Raw genomic sequence first — 12,931 nt, 5'->3', positions numbered from 1 at the left:
ATGGCAGTCAAATGGTGCATTATACTGTTTAAATCTAGGGAATGCAGCACAGAAGTGGGTAAAGCCATGGGGAAAGGATTTCAGGTGGGGTAAAGGGAAGAGAAAACACATCTTGCAATGGCCTAAACCATGAGGAATATCCATATGGCTCTCCATATTCCACAAATGTGTGGATTACTTGCATATGGGTACAGCAGCACACCTGCTGAGGGTTCTCTGGATCGAAGTCAGATCCAACCAAATTCTTCGGCAGGGTGAAGTGGCTTCCCTCAAGAGTCAACAGCTGGGAAGCTACTTCAAGACAGACAAATTATTTAGTTTATTGTTACATCTTTTGTATCACCATGGATGAGTGATATTTAGATTTGCTTCCCTCAGACTGTTTCTTGATGAGGGCTTGGGCTTATCGACAAATAATTTATTCCATAGAATCCTTCAAGGACCGTGCTGTTCTTTCTTTTGAGAAAAGGAGGTGGAAAATCTGGGGCCGCCCAACTTTGTTGGACTAGTAGCTCCAGGCAACATGGCTGATGGGCAAGGTTGTGGGGAACTGCACTTCAAGAACATCTGGAGGACCACAGGTTCCCTAGCCTAGAAAAAGAATGACATCAACCTTCATTCAAATCTGATTTACAAGTGACTGCCAGGATAGATTACTGTCAAGTAATCTAGTTGCTCTGAGGTACCAAGACTGCAGGAAGCAATGGGAGACAGAAATTTCTCAGAATAATTGCTAGATATTCCACTCTTCCTCATGTCACCAATAACCCATTAATCCTAAGCAATGCTATTTTTTAGAAAAAGAGGTGCTGGATGAACACCTGCCTGGTTTTCTTAGAATGGCAATAGCACCCACCTGAGAGGTGCCGGAACTAGAGTCCCAATGAGTTCCAGCTGGGGGGGGGGGGGAGTCCTGATCCTAACCATACTGAATAACCCATTAGTCCTCCCCATACTGCGTCAGCTCAATTGAACACTGTGCTTTAATTCTTAGTGAGCGTGCTGATGATCGTGCCACAACGTATCTGATAGATTTGTTTTTACAGTACAGTGGTACCTCGGGTTACATACGCTTCAGGGTACATACGCCTCAGGTTACAGACTCCACTAGCCCAGAAATAGTGCTTCAGGTTAAGAACTTTGCTTCAGGATAAGAACAGAAATCGGGCTCCGGCAGCAGGAGGCCCCATTAGCTGAAGTGGTGCTTCAGGTTAAGAACAGTTTCAGGTTAAGAACGGACCTCTGGAATGAATTAAGTACTTAACCCAAGGTACCACTGTATTTGTATACTGCTTTGCAACACAATGGTTCTAGGAGGTTGCAGACAGGACAGGTTCAATGAAGATGCAATCATACCTGCCATTCTGTAGCTGAGGGGTAGGAAACCGTAGCCCTTCAGGTGTTGCTTGACCATCGTTCCCATTATCCCTGTTCATTTGCCATGCTGGTTGGGACTGATGGGAGGTGGAGTCCAACAAGATCTGAAAGGCCAGAGTTGCCCCACTCCTGCTGCAGGTGGAGACTGTGACTTTGGTTGACAACCACAGTTGAGGGTTCCCATGGTTCTGTTCTGGTTCCCTCTTCTAATAAGGAAAAGAAAGAATCCAATCAGGTTTAGAAGAACCTGAAGCTGTTCCATTATTGGATACTGCAATTCTCACTGTGTCGCTGCCGAGTTGTGCTTCTTTCCTGCAGAATCCTGCGTGCAGCTTATCACCTTTCAATGCAATTGGTAGCTGAGCGTTCAAAATTTAAATGACATGAAAAAGGCAAGCACTCTTCCACCCCACCATCAACAAATTTAAATCTATTCCACATTCCATTATGGTGCATCTATATACATGGCAAGGTATCGAGGCTGCATGCATGTATCTAACCCCACTATGAACTGCATACAGCATCATACATGGGTGCCTAGTCAGTTGTGTGTGTCCTTAATTGTCACGTTCCTTTTATTCCCGTTTTAGGTGGTGGTGGATGACAGCAGGGCTTGCATGTGCAGCTGCATGTGTACACAACCCATAGGCTTGGTATGTGGAAGGCACAGGAGAGGCACACAAGGGTGATGCCGATGCCCCTCTGTACATATGAAATCACTTGTGAGTATTTGAGGTTGCCTGTATGTGCATCATAACCCATGGCATGGAAAGTCCAGAGAGGATACCCATTAAAAACTCTGATAATATCAGAACACATCACTAGGATGTCTGTCTGTCTGTTTATTTAAACTTTTACTTTCCATGAGCATTACTTTTTAAAAAGTATTTGGAGTGAGTGTTCTCCTCCCCCCCCAAAAAAAGTTCTAGTATTTAACTTCTCATCCTTTCTAAGTTAACTATTATGGTACCTTAATTATTGTTCCCTTATGCCTCTAACATGACTTCTTTTTCATGATTATATATATAGGCTTTCTTGCCAGGGTTAGGGATTTGGAGCGATTGCCACAAACATGTTGCAAGCTTTTGTTTTCCAAACTGTTGATGTTTTTCACTGTCTTTTTGCGGGCATTTTACTGAGAAGAGTCCTGAATATTCTCTTTTTTGCTTTCAGTATGAAAATGCATCAACAACAGAAGTGACGAGCTTCTTTCCTGCCTGCAACTGGATGAAACAACCATACTGTTTGCTTCTATTCTAAGCTTAAATCTCAGTTAGTTTGAAAGTATCTGATTTGTCTATATCTGAGTCACAGATGCATTTTCTAATGCAATTGTACATTGTTTAAAACCTTTCAATAATTCTGTTAACCATTTCTTGCGAAAATCTTTTGGTTTGTAATAAAGCAGCAAAGCTATTCTGTATCCAGTTTTTATTTATGCCAGCATTTAAAATTAGGGTGAACTATAAAAAAATAATAATCTGGGTGGTATTCAACTGAGTTTTACTCAAGTTAGACCCACTGAAATTAAGGGACCTAACTTAGTCATGTCCACACCAAGTGAAACTTAATTAAATACTGCACTCTCTGTCAAACCAAACTTTCTCTGAATGATTCTCTGCCATCACCAAAACCCCAGCATGTCAGATTGTCTTTTGGCTGTGAATCAATTTCAGCTTTCCATGTAGCATACACTTGCCAGGTTCTGCCATTAGGTAGTGTGCGGCAGCCACCTGGCATAAGCAGCTGCTGGTAGGGGGCAGAGAGTGGCAGAGAGGTATTCAGGGGCAGAGTTGTGTGTATCATGTAGCACATCTGCACTCCCTAAATTAATATCCTTCCTTCAGGTGCATTAAAGGGTGCTTTCCTGTTGTGGGTGTTGAAGTAAGATTGAATTGCCAGTCTACTGGGCTTCTGTATAAATGGAAGAACATTTTGTTTCTTTGCCACAGGCGGTAAAATATCCATGGCAGGCTCCAGATTTGCTTAGGTTATGAAGTATATTTCTCATTCCATTGATACTAACAGCACAGTACACCTTGCTCTTTCTTTCATCGTTCCCTTCAAATGTTTTGAACTAGTGGACTGCTGGCAAATTTCCAGTGGACCACCTAACTTGAATCCTTGTATAGTATTCTGGTCCCTGATTTCATCTCATAAGATATTTGTGTTCTTAAGTGTTCTTAAGCCTTCAGCATACTCAGACTTACTTAACATAGTTTAATTATGATGTCCACCCCATCTCAGTGTTGCCCCAAACCTTTTCCCCTTTAATTGTGTTTTTTTCTGATTTTGGCTGTTTTGGACTTTCCAAGGATTGGAAAGAATTGGATATGGAGTGGGGTAGGGGTGGCTAAAAACCAGACCTATGTGATAAGGCATAATGTTATTGGACACGATTCACTGCAATCCTATGTAAACTGCCCTGTAATCCTCAGGTGAAGGATGGTATTGAAATTTACTAAACAAGTAAAATGCATGTTTGCTCACTGTGCTCAATGGGACTTGTTCCAGGAAAAGTGTGTGTAAGGATGCAACCTTCACACTTAATTGGAAGACTGCCTTTTAATATTTTTTCTGCTCTGGGATATATAAACTATAAAATATTCAAAAGGATAAAATATCCTTTTGGGATTCAGCATACCCGCTACTGTAACATGCTTCAGTAATTCCGAAATGTTCAGGTAACTTAATTTTTTATCGGAGGCGGATGCATGCAGATTTTAGATGCAGAGCTTCATTAATCGTGATTTTTATTGCAATGGAGATAATATACAGCAGGTGGCGTATACAGACTTCTGCAGGTTTCTTGTTCTTTGGTGGTAGTAGTGACGAGCCTTTCTCTTTTGTGGGATTTATCAGGCCCATATCTAAAGCAGCCAAATGGAGTTAGGACTGAAGAGGAATATTCTACATTCAGATATACTTCTGGGGACCCAGTACAAGTGCCAAACAGTAGAGATTGTGCATCATTGTCATGTTCTGCTTATGGATTTCCAGAAACATGTGTGATTAGTTGGTCGCTGTGGGACCTATTTGCAAAGCACATGACAGACAAAACCATTTGCATCCCTTCTATCCTGGAGTCCACAGTTGTCGCAGAATTGTCCCATGGGAACCTCATGCTACCACAGTTGCTTGGCTGAATTTGTTTTTGTGGCCCGAAGATGTGGATGAAGTTATTGCAAGAAGCTCTAGAACCTTGTTTTTCTTGCTGGGTTAATGTATGCCTGAAAGAAAAGATGGTTCCACCAAGGCCCTTGAAAAAGGCCACTATAAGACCTTCAGTGAAAAAGCTGTAACTAGATTTATTTAACCAAGCTAAGTTCAAATATTCTCTTCACATGCAATGTGGTAGGGTGGGTTGTAATGGGTCAGGTCCAGATTGTCTTGAAGGGAACTGATAAACTGGACACTAACTTTGGCCAGATTTGGGACCAGGAACCACCTTGGTTCTGCTGGCTGAAAAACTTTAGTCAGGAAGCAGATAAGGAGAGTGTGTCCTGTCAATTTCTTCAGGCTTCTCAGCAACTTTTAATACCATTAATCCTTTTAGCTAAGCTAGAAATGTCAGCAAAGTCACTAAAATAATGCATGTGGAGTCAAGAGAGAAACACCCTGATAACACTTTACTGAGCAAAACTGAACAGAAACAAACAGAGTAATTTTGTCTTTCTTACTTCAGGTCTCATACATAGCAGGGAGACATTCAACCAAACATGCAGAGGAAAACTCCTTCAAAACTATATAGCCAGTCATGACATGTGCTACTTCAGCAAAGATCGTACCACTCTGCCTGGTTGCTAAGAACACCTCCACTCATCCCCCTCTTAGCTAGTTGACTTATACACACAAACAGAATTAAGTTGCACATGGAATGATCCCTGCTGTTTCACTTCCAGCAGGATAGGAATGTGGTGGTTCTGATCCAAGCTGTTTTCAGAAGATGGTTGAATTCCACAAGAACGGTCTTTTCAGTTGCTGTGAGGTACCATCTTGTCCCTATGCTCATTCCATGCAGGGAGTGGTTGTGTAAGTTCAGTGCCATTGCTGAAGGTGCCTGTGCAATCCTTTCCCCCAGTAAGGTGGTGGAGAATCCAAATCAGACCAGTTCCGATGGAAATTACCGTATTTTTTGCTCTATAAGACTCACTTTTTCCGTCCTAAAAAGTAAGGGGAATGTGTGTGCGTCTTATGGAGCGAATGCAGCTATCCCAGAAGCCAGAACAGCAAGAGGGATTGCTGCTTTCACTGCGCAGCGATCCCTCTTGCTGTTCTGGCTTCTGAGATTCAGAATATTTTTTTTCTTGTTTTCCTCCTCCAAAAACTAGGTGCGTCTTATGGTCTGGTGCGTCTTATATAGCGAAAAATACGATAAATGGGAGAGAAAGAGACAGAATTCATATCCTGACTAGAGACCTCAGCTTGTGATGTAGTCACAACTGTGAGACGAACCATTGTTTGCCATGCTTACTCGGTCTAAGCTTTCATTCAAATAGTTTTACAACGTAATCAGATCGATGCATTGTAGCCCATGTACTCATTCAGCTTCTCTCACGGTCTCACTATATAGGCACCAAAACCTCATATAAACAATGAGATCTTCAGTGTTTTTCTCACATACTGTATTTCATTAGGGTGTGAAGAACCCCAGTCAATTCATTTCTTTGTATGTTGTGTAAAGACCTTATGTAATTGCAAGGTAGAAGGCTGTTCTACATGCCATTTGGTGGCACTTTGTACACAGATTGATTTTTTTTTGTCTGAAACCGTGCCAAGCTCTGCTTTAATCTTTCTGAGCACATTTTAGTTTGAAGAACAGCCAACCACACCCATCTTGACAGACCTAAATAATGTGTTCCTTTAACAAAAGGGAAAACCAAAATTAAGCTATCTTTTCTGAGATGTTGTTTCCGGCATATGAAGTAAATGATGTATTTGACATAATTTTTAATCCTTCAAGGGATATATTAAGAGCCAAGTATCAGTGGGACTTTAAAGTAGGTTCTTTCTAGTAAAGCTAGATGGGGGGAAACGCTTCATTCCGCATGTTCATATTAAATAACCCACATTCCTGACTCTGAAACAATCTGCAAAACATCAACCAAAAGATCCCAAATGACTTTTATAGTCTGCCTGCTCAGAATAGCTGGTATAGCAAATTTGGAAATCCACGTGCCCAAAACAAATGGTTTATTTGCCTCATGCAATTAGGTGATAGGCTGTCTTAACTTAGCGCTGTGTTGTTACTGCATTCTTTTTTCTTTCTTTTTTTAAGGGTGTGGGAGAAAGTTTGCATAACTAACAGCGCAAGCCTAACCATCTCTACAAAAAAGTAAGTCCTACTGAATTCAGTGGGATTTACTAACCTCAGAGTATGTCTAGGATTACAGCCTAGGGCGACATGTAATCCCATATCCACTTCCCTATAAGTAGGGATGGGGAAGAAATTTGATTCCATTAACAATTAAAGGCACTTTCTGAAACAAATATATGAAGTGAAAAACACAAATCCTTCGAAATTCATCCTTCTGCAATGAACTAATAACTTGGAAGGATTCAATCCATAAAGGATTAATAACTTGGAAGGATGTGATCCAAACACAGCCTTGCTGGTGCACTCTCACCCCCCAAAATGCAAGAAGAAGTGTGGGTTTATTTATGATGTGTCTCTCTGGGAGAAGTCAGATTGGCATCCTTAACTTCTCTCAAGGGCAAGTGCTGGAAAGGAGAAACACTTTCCTCTCTTTCGGACTTTGGTACTCTTCATTTGGGCTACAATCCAGCAAATCACTTCAGTCCGTCTAAAAACCCACAGCGTGCTCAGCGCAAACAGTTATCACATGGCCATATCCTGTGGCTTTCAGCTGCTGAAATGATAAGGAAGCCACTTTATTTGCCAACAACTCATGCGTGCAAGAACTTAATAAGAATGCATTTCTGCTCTACGAGTCCAATGTGTTGACACAGGGGAACAAAAACAAAACAAAACAAGAAACCCGCTTCCAGTCTGCCAAACCACATATGTTGGCAGCTTACAGCCTAAGAGATAACAAAAGCCTATTCAAAAGACTTGGCAGTTTCTGGCAGGCTACTACACCTTGAGTTTATCACGCCAGTCACGCTATGCTGGCTATGTGGCTTAGCTTAGTATAGCGTCACCTTTCAGAACTCGGGCCCTGATTTTTGTCTTTCACATCTCTGAAAATTCAAAAGTTTGGGGAAAATATGACAGCAGACTGTGACCATTAATGTAGGGATGAATTCTTTTCGAAGCTTATTATGTATTCTTTAGCAAGGCATCGTTCACACATTGCATAGGTTGGGATGCTGTACTCTGCTGATATTTACTGGGGACTGGTTGAAGAACTGTGCCCTTTATGTTTAGTTTTCCATTTGGGCCATTTTTTCCTGGATATGAGGGCAATGGTTTCACAATGCTATCGCCATCACAACTAGTAGTCATTGATAGTCTTACCCTCTGTGAATTTGTCTAGCTGCCAAAGGCAGATATATTGGCCCCTACTCCAATTGCATCGTGCTATTTGTTCTCATTTTTACAATTAAGTAGTCTTGTGTGGTTTAAAAATAGCTATTTATATGCCACAAGAAACTTAGTTTAAAAAACAAGAAAGGGTGTGTTTTTGCCTTTAGAGTATAACTCATTTATAACTTTACCTGTGTGGCAGTTCATGCATTAATGAGTTCATTATATTTATGCACCTTTGCATTGGAACATACTTCAAAATCAAAATGGAATTTGTCTCTAGGCTCAAAAGGTGTTGCTTAAATAGTATATTAAAAGTTGGTTTAACACCACAAGACTGTGGTTAACATTTTATAAGTATACCCTAGCAGTAGGCTGGTGTTATATAGCAAACATAGTATGTTGCACTGATAATGAGGCAGATGTTTCTCTCAAACAAACATTATGAATCTATTTAACCCATATCCTACTGATGAAGACAAACTCATCTGCTTGGATTTCCTTAGGAAGTACAGTGGTACCTTGGGTTACAAACATCTCAGGTTACAAAGACTCCACTAACCCGGAAGTAGTACCTCGAGTTAAGAACTTTAACGCAGGATGAGAACAGAAATTACACACTGGCGGCGCGGCGGCAGCATGAGGCCCCATTAGCTAAAGCGGTACCTCAAGTTAAGAATGGTTTCAGGTTAAGAACGGACCTCCAGAACAAATTAAGTTCATAACCAGAGGTACCATTGTATCATGAATGGAAGTTACAAAGAAGGATCATCACAGATTGTGGGTATTGTTTTAGAAATGTTATACCAAAGCAATTTTTCAAAAGCAAGGGAGGACTCAAAATATTTTAGCAAAGAGTCAGAATGATATTGGAGGGTGTAGAGAAAGTGTTGGACTAGGATGAAGAGACCCGGGTTCAAATCCTCATTTAGCCATGAAACTTACAGGGTGACTTGGGCCTCAGTCTCAACTCCCTCACAGGGCTGGTGTGAGGATAAAATGTGAGTAGGGGAGAACCACATATGCTGCCTTCATATGCTTGGATGAAAGACATTGCCCTGTGGAACACCCTCCCATCAGATGTCAAGGAGATAAACAACTACATGACTTTTAGAAGACATCTGAAGGCAGCCCTGTATAGGGAAGTTTTTAATGTATGTCTTACTGTGTTTTTATATTTTGTTGGAAGCCCTTAGAGTGACTGGGATAACCCTGTCAGATGGGCAGAGTACAGATAATAAAATTGTTGTTGTTCTTGTTAATAATAATAATATTGTTAACAACAACAACAACGAAGTACCAGCGCTATTTTTCTAGAAGAAGAGATGCCGGAACTCACCATGAACTCACCTTATGTTCTTAGAATGGCAATAACACACACCTGAGAGGTGCCGGAACTGAATTCCAGTAAGTTCTGGCTGAAAAAAAAGCCCTGCTTACAACTAATATACAACTTTGCAAAAAGAAAAAAAGAAAAGAAAAGGTCAGTTGTTTAGCTTTTAAAGTATGGATTCAGATTCTGCCATTTTTCTCACTTTTCAGTGCCTCTGGTAATCCCTGCTGTGACTTGGGCAGGGGGTGTAGGTTCCACTACAAAGCCCCAACCTCTAGATGTCACAAGGATTGTTGCCCAGCTTGTACACTGAATCCAGACTTCAGTTTATTTTGCGCAAAATAACCTGAAGTCCCATCACCTACTATACAAAGCCGTGAATGGGATGGGTTTTACCCAATGCAAATAGCAGACACAGAGTTCCCAATCTGAATTCAGACCATAGTGAAGAAGAGGGGTTAAAGCCCAACTACCTCAAATAGTTGGCTCCCAGTTCAGATCATGTCCCCTACACTGGTGATTTGTATAAAAACAAAGCCCTGAAATTAGCCATGATCCTGGGATTCCAGCAACTGCTTGAAGATGCTAAATTGTGGTGCAGAGTCTATGGCAGAATCATTCACACACAGCTCCAAGCCACATGTGGAATTATACAGTATCATGTAGAAAAACAAGAAACTTCCATTCAACTAGAGTCTGCAGCTGAACAGCACCAGAAATATGCTTGAATTGCACTTTCTTAAACCACCTTCACTCAAGGAATTTATTTGACTTTCTGCTTTCCTTCAGGGGAAAAAATTAATACCCAAACAATAAGAGTAGTCTGTCTCTTTGCTCGATTTCTAACTAGCCGTGAAAAACATGGGTCCAGGTTGAAGTTTTGGCTTTTTGTGTGTGTGCAGATGTGCAATTAGTTCTGGGTTTCAAGCAACACTGACTGAGCTTCAGATCCTGATGTTTAATTTTATGGCTTTGAAGTGGAACATGCAGATACAACTGGGTGGTTCATCGGAACAGCATGGATCTAGATCCAGACGATACCCCCTTGTTTCTCCTCAGAAAAAAATTATTGGTCATGAAATTATCTGAACCAAACCAACAAAGCAAGAGTTTCTGTAAAATTGCTCAAAACCAAAGCAGATTTTGGCCCTGTGGACTATGCAGGTGGCTAGGCCATTTACCCCTTTAACTATCACCAGCTTCCAACTCAAAAAGGTATTGTGTATTAAATCAGATGGACAGTATTAAATTACATCTTGTGCTAGCTAGGGTTGGGGGAGGGGAACCCAGAACAGATTTAGTGTGCAGGGGCAGGAGAGGAGAACACCCCAAAGAACAAGACTGCTACCTCAAGGATCACAACCAAGACCGGGGCCAGTATATAGTTTCAGTGTCAACACGGGGGAAGAAGAAGTCAAAGAAACTGTACTTAAAATTCCTCTGTATTAAAAAAAAAAAATGATTTGCAGCCTAGCAGAAGGTTGGGTTGAGGAAAACTGTGTGAGATCAAAAGCGACCAAAAATAGTATATAATCTCCAGTAGGTGTGTCAGGCCTTTCTGGATTATGGCCAATGTGTTTAGAATTGGGGTGTAAAACATTGTTACTTACTTGGCAGCCTTAAGGATAGCTTAAAAAGAACAAGTAGTAAACTGGAGACTGAGCACAATTATCTCTCTTACCTGACCAACTTGTGCAACTACCCAAGCTTTTGATTTTCACAAAATTTCCAGCACACACATGACGTCTGTGAAGCTTGGTGGTTTCACAGCGGCATAAGTTGGTCTAAAACAAGGCACCCAGCTGTGTCTGCCTGCCAGCAGAATGGACTTCCGTGAGTGTCCCAAACTGGCTCCAGAGAGGAGACGATCCTGAGCAGAATGGGGGGCATGTGTGGGGCTGCTGAAGCAGGAGAGGAAAAGGAAGTCCCACTGAGCAAGTGGACTTCTGCTTGCAGGATGTTGGCTATCACACAGAAGAACATAAGGAGATCCCTGCTGGAACAGACCAAAGGCCTATCTAGTCCAGCATCCTGTTCTCATGGTAGGCACACAGATGATTAAGAACAGAGGCCCTCAGGCAAAATCTGAATTCACGAGCACTCTCCCCCTTATAATTACAGCAAGTGGTATACCTCTGATAGTGGAGGTATCTTGTAGCACAGCCATGGTGGCTAGTAGATATCAATAGCCTCATCCTCCATGAATTCAATGCCATTTCAGTTGGTGCTCATCACTACCTCTTGTGAGAGTGATTTTCATAGTTTAACTAAGGTAAAAGGTAAAGGACCCCTGGACGGTTAAGTCCAGTCAAAGGCGACTCTGGGGTTGCGGCGCTCATCTCGCTTTCAGGCTGAGGAAGCCAGTGTTTGTCCACAGACAGTTTTCTGGGTCATGTGGCCAGCATGACTAAACCGCTACTGGCGCACGGAAGACTGTGATGAGTGCCAGAACGCACAGAAATGCTGTTTACCTTCCTGCCGCTGTGCGTAGTTTAACTATACTCTCCAGCATTCAGTTTTATTGGATGGTACAGGTTCTAATATTACGAGAGAGGGAGAAAAACTGCTCCCTATCCACTTCATGCACCTCTATCATGCCTCCCCTTACCCACTTTCCCCCTAAACTAAAAAGCCCCTAAAACATTCGTTTACTGTTTCCTTTTTGTTTTAATGACTTTCATTGGACTGATGTTATTGTGCTGCTGTGATCTCTGCTTTTATTAAGCTGGATGCTGTTTTCATCTTATCACTGTTTGATTTTATTGTGTGTTTGATTTTATGCGTGTTTTTTAATTATGATTTTATTAAAATAATGCTGCAATTTATGTATATTATTGTAAGCTGACTTGTAAGAAAGTTTTTTTTTTCTAAAATGCAGAATATAAAAATATTCAGTTAAGCATAAGTAAATGTGGATTTAAAAAATGAGGATTGATGAAATATTAATTAATTTTGACAAACTTTCAACTTAATAGGCAGGGGTAGGGGAAAAGACATTTCCAGAATGACCAGTACCTGATATATTTGCCTCTTTTGTGAGAGCCGTAATTCATCAAGGCCTTTTATGCAAAGAACAAATCCACTACTGAATACTAGAACTGCCGATCTTCATTATCCAGCAAAAGCGGAAACAAAGACTGCAGAACAGCAGAGCCAGAAGCTCAGCTGTCTCCAAAGAAAATTTGACCCACAGCCTTGGATGTGGGTGACTAACAGCGAATGAAGAAAAGTCAAGCTCCAGTAACTTTTAATGACAGATCTTGTTAGGGTTAAAAAAACAGCACTGCCCTCATGCTGTGATTAAATGTGAACAGGAACTCATCATCTCAACCATTCCAGGTTGAAGCATTGTGAACAGGCTTGTTTCCATCTAAATTAATCATTCTAAGCTACTCAGCAACAGGGGCCTGGGTACACAAAGCAGCGTGAGACAGAAAACTCACTGCAGGCTGCCAAATTGTAGCATAATAAATTATTGCTGCTTTGCCATTTTCGCCTGCCTGCCGAATCAAGCCTTCTCTGTCCAGTTCCCTTTTTGCTCCAAAGAACGGGATCCAAACTGGGTCAAGCCAGGAAATGATATGCCTCTATAATTTATTTATGTTATTAGTTTTCCAATATACTCCCAATAATAACCAAATTATAACAATAACAATTCCCAAATTATACAATTATGAAAATGTCAATCAACTTCCAATTAATACATTTTAGTTAAAGCAGCTCCCTACCTGATG

The sequence above is a fragment of the Podarcis vaucheri genome, assembly GCF_965113315.1.
Source record: "Podarcis vaucheri genome assembly, chromosome: 3".
Lineage (NCBI taxonomy): Eukaryota > Metazoa > Chordata > Lepidosauria > Squamata > Lacertidae > Podarcis > Podarcis vaucheri.
The sequence above is the reverse complement of the archived record's forward strand: the minus strand, read 5'-3'. Positions refer to the sequence as shown.